The 4,998-nt window shown below is 37.9% G+C and overlaps 1 pseudogene; it reads right to left on the minus strand.

The window, feature by feature from the left end:
- Nucleotides 1-335: 335 nt before the first annotated feature.
- Nucleotides 336-1,274, minus strand: LOC129672206 (olfactory receptor 5W2-like; annotated as a pseudogene).
- Nucleotides 1,275-4,998: the final 3,724 nt, after the last annotated feature.

Raw genomic sequence — 4,998 nt, forward strand, 5'->3', positions numbered from 1 at the left:
AATAATGTGTTGAATATTTCTCTTAAATTATAAAAACAATCTTCTAAAATAATCTTGATGTTGAGTTATGCAGTCCCATAAGATGTAAATAAAAGAATGGGGAAACACACATATGCACACATACACACATACACACACACACATATCAACACACATATGAACACACATGTGTGCACACACACACATAGACTGGACTGTAGCATTTGGTGGACAATTTTACTATAATTTAGCATAAAATAAATAACAATTTCACTAAATAAACATTAAATAAAATTCATTTTTTACATGACATAATTTTAGGCAAACAATCACTATATATGAGAAAAGTAAAGAATTTAACAACATCTTTTATTTATTAGTTTCTTCAGGGCTTCTTTCACATCCTTATTCCTCAAGCTGTAAATCAAAGGGTTTAGCATGGGGATCACAAGGACATAAAACAGTGAGCTTATTTTGTCTTGATCTAGAGAGTAAAAAGAACTTGGCCGGAAATACATGAAAAGCACGGTTCCTTGGAAAATAGCAACGGCAGTCAGGTGGGAGGCACAGGTAGAGAAAGCTTTGAACCTCCCCTGGGCAGAATGGATCTTAACGACTGATGAGATGATGTAACAATAGGAGACAAAAACTCCTGAGATGGTGCTCAACTCAATAAACCCAAAAATAGTAAATATTGCTAATTTATTGACCTGTGTATCTGAGCATGGCAATAGTAAAATGGGAGGGATATCACAAAGGAAATGATCAATTTCAGTAGACCCACAGAAACATAGGTGGAATGTCAAAGTTTGTGTATCAAAGAATCTGCCGCACCTACAAGGTCAGCCCAGCCATTAGCAAGGAGCAGAGCCTGGACATGTTTGCTATGTACAGTAAGGGGTGCTAATGGCCTGATACCGGTCAAAGGCCATCACTGCCAGCAGTGTGCAATCAGAATCTACAAATGTACAGGAAATGAAAAATTGCAGAGCACAGGTCTAAAAGGGAATTGACTTGTCATTGCCAAATATGTCCATCAGCATCTTGGATCCAATTGCTGTGGAATAGCAGAGGTCACAAAATGAGAGGTTACTGAGGAAAAAGTACAAAGGGGTTTGAAGTTGGGGATCCAATTTAATTAAAACAATCATTCCGAGGTTTCCAACAAGGTTGATGAGATAGACCAGAAGGAGCACTGTGAAAAGAGCTGCTTTTACGTCAGAGTTGCTGGTGATGCCCATTAATGTGAACTCAGTAATGGAAGAGCAATTTTCCCTCTCCATTTTTCTTTGCATTTATAAATTGTTTAGAAAATATTCAAGAAGATAACGAATGTTAATTTTGCTTTCTGAACTTCAACAATGCACCTGTAAGAAAGAACATGATTGGCTACATTTGTTATTATTATTACAGAAGAGAGTCATAGGTCAGTTTAAAGATGGATTGCTTTATAGTTGAAAGATTTAGTAGCTAACATCTTTTTGGGAGCTGTGACTCCAGCAGCCTGCTTTGATATTTAAATCTCGGCGGAGAGATGGCTTTTAGCAGGCCTTTACTAATGGCAGAGAAGAACTTGCAAGTCCATCTCCTTTTGTTTGTGACAACAGGTGGGATAGCTTGTGAGGGTCACACCTCTTCCTCAGGCTCCTTGTGCAAATTAACCTATTGTTCTGAGATGTTTTACTGGCTAAAAGTAACTCCTCAAAAATACAGTGGTCAGAAGGCTGGAGGCAGAGGAGGAGGCAGAGACTTGAGACTTGCTGCTGGCATTGCTTGCTGCGGCAGCCTGCCTTTTGCTGTGGCTGTGGAGTCTGGACCTTTAAAAAGTTTCCTGTGTGCTGTGTGTTTATTTTATTAATATTAATCCTCACTCCCGACTCAAGAACAGTTCGACTCTGCTGGCTGGCTCTGGCAACATCTCAGCAAGGCTGGTTAAAAAATTTGATCTTATTTCCTTATTTCCAGTGTGTTGCTTTCTACAAAATCCCTAATTTCTGCTAGTCAAGTTCTCTTGTCATGGGGTATATTTGGCTGAAAGAAATATTTGAAATTCAAAATGACATCAAAGAACTCTGGCACTGTAGGTAGTAAACAGAGCTTCTTCCTGCTTTGGAGTATTCAGATGACATGGAAAGAATCTCATTATCTCCCAATAAGTGATGGCTTTGAAAAGAACATTAAATCAGCTATAAAAGTACAGACTAGATTACTGAACAATACTAATAAGCCTCTGCATTACTACATCTGATGAGGGTTTCATTTGAGAACTTCATAGCTAGTACAGTGTCCTTATTACCTGTTTTTTGCAGTCAAGGGTCTCTGACCAAAGACATATGCCATACATATACAACAAAATATTATGCTTGATTTAAAAATGATGCTGAGGGAGTCTTGTGGAAAAGTGGGAGAAAAGAGAAAAGGACCTGGAGGTGACAGGAGCTCCACAAGAAGGCCAACTAAGCAGGGCCCAGACGTGCTTACTGAGCCTGAAGCATCAACCAAGGACCATGCATGCCCTGGACCTAGGCCCCAGCTTAGGCTTCGTGTGGGTACTGTAGTAAGGGAAATGATGATTGCATTGGACATGGACTCACTTGCCAGCTTCTTTGCCACTTCCTCCAAGAGATACTGACTTGCCAGGCCATAGAGGAAGACAACATGCTCAGTCCTGATGCAACTTGATGAGCAGGGGGGGAATGACGAAGAGGAAAGGGGAACAGGGAGGAAGGGAGGGTGGGGCTCGAAGGGGAAGAGGTTTGGGGCAACACCCAGGATGTGAAGTGAATAAAAGTTAAATAAATTTAAGAAATAAAATAAAATCGACAAAGGCCCAGGGTTTTACTACTACATCCCAAACAACTCTTCATCCCACACACCCCAACAACTGAAGGAGCTCACCAACCCCTGCTTTCTCTGATAGCAGTACATATGAAACAGAAAGGGAAAGAAGGCCTAGCTCAGTGCCCTCTCCTTCTCCATTCGTGGGGTCTCAGTGGCTTCTAGCCATGTAACTATGTGGCCCAGGGCACTGTTCTTTTCAGAAACAGTAAGGCAGTTCTCCACCACAACGCACCAGGATCTAGAGCTCTCTGACCCGGATAAAGAGAGCATCCTGACCCATCAATCCATACCAACAGACAGAAAACTCTTGTGACTGACTGTATGTCTCAGCACAGGTCAGATCCAGATTGAAAAAAACCTGAAAATGTTCCATGTAGAATGAAAATATCAGTTAAGAACTTTCAAAAGCTCTGGAAATTGGATGACGAATAAAAATATTTCTGTCATATCTAAAATCTCTCTACCTGCCTATCTTCTTTTTGCCTGATTCTCTCCCTGTCTCTTTGTCTCTTTGTCTGTCTGTCTCAGTTTTTGTCTCTTTTTATGTCACCGAATCATTTCCTCTGTGTGTGTGTGTGTACACTTTTTTTTTTATTATGCAGTTTGATGTATATTTTTGCCCTTGATGACATGTGAAAATTGGAATGTGGATGAACAGCACTTTGGGAATTTTCAATACTTAACAAATAAAGGCAAAATATACACATGAAGTTCACTTTGAATATATTATTCACCATCTGCAATCAGTTTTGAAATAAGAAGTCTAATCATTTATGGTTGTGACCCTAGCCTTTAACAGCTGAGCCATCTAGGGGGAGTAGGGGAAGAAGGGTGGGATTGGGAAGAGATGAGGAAGGGAGCCACAGCCAGGATAGAAACTAAATAAATTGTAATAAATGATAATCAAAACAGGAAAAATAATGTTTACTTTTGAAATAGTATTTATTCAATTATAATAGGTATCATTGTATCTTTGACTGTTTATGCTTGACACAGATATTTCTAAAAATAAGAAGTTTACAAATGCATATTATATTATTAAATGTTTAATGATAAAACGAAGTCTATTAAATTCGTGTTTACATAATTAAAAAAATACTTCTTTATGTAGCCAGATTAAAATAGAATTTTATTCTTACTACTATTAAGTATAGACACATTCTTAGCATTCTCTTCAAATAAGTATTTTCAGCAATTAAATATGAAAGCACATGAACTAAATGATCTAAGAAATAAAGCAAAAAAAATAACCAAATTACATTTTTTCTGTAAAGGTAAGTTTTAGGATTTTTATCTCGTGTATTTAGACTTGGAAACTTAGCACCTACCTTAGATGAGCAGGTCTCTGCCGGAAGAACAGGAGACTGGTAGCATTTTATCTTACTGGGTAGCATTTGGGACCACAGACTCATTTCCCTCAGGCTTTGGTGGGATTAATTACAATTCTGAGTATGAATTCTTTGTGCTAAACCAGCATTAATTCCTTATTATGGTAACCAAATTAATACATATCAGAAAAAACTACGAGTTATTTCATATAATCTAAGGTTTACATCTCCTTTCAAAGCAGAAATTTAATAAAACTCAAAAGCCACTCCTCTCTAACAACCCCATCTCTTTCTGTAGAATTGCATGCTTCATCTTTTCACCTTTACATTATCTCAGGAATATGCCAACTCTGGCAGAATTATTTTATTTCTGCATAAGGAATGATATAGTATTGTACTCACCTTTTGATAATAAAAACTTGTTTGATTTTCAATGTGTTCATTGGCTGTATAGCCACCAACATAATCTAATTCTAGGAATTTCTTAAAACTACATCAATAAATTTATACTCATTAGCAATCAACCTTTCTTCACAGTTTTCTACAATCTTTGGAATACACATTTCTTATGACAAGTATCTGCCAATCTAGGATAGATCATGAAAGTATAACTATGTAAAATGTAGCCTCTTGCAACAGGGTTCATTTATACAAATATTTTCAAGTAAACTGTACTTACAGTTTTTCTGACTACTTAATATTTTATCCTGAATTTCAATGCCTATGTTAAGGGGGCTTTCTTCACTTGACATTGCCATGGTCATTTGTGTGTGTGTGTGTGCATGTGCACGCGCGCGCGTGCATGTGTGTGTGTGTGTGTGTGTGTGTGTGTGTGTGTGTGTGTGTGTGT

The sequence above is a fragment of the Psammomys obesus genome, unplaced genomic scaffold (genome assembly GCF_907164565.1).
Source record: "Psammomys obesus unplaced genomic scaffold, mPsaObe1.curated_primary_1811, whole genome shotgun sequence".
Taxonomy (NCBI): domain Eukaryota; kingdom Metazoa; phylum Chordata; class Mammalia; order Rodentia; family Muridae; genus Psammomys; species Psammomys obesus.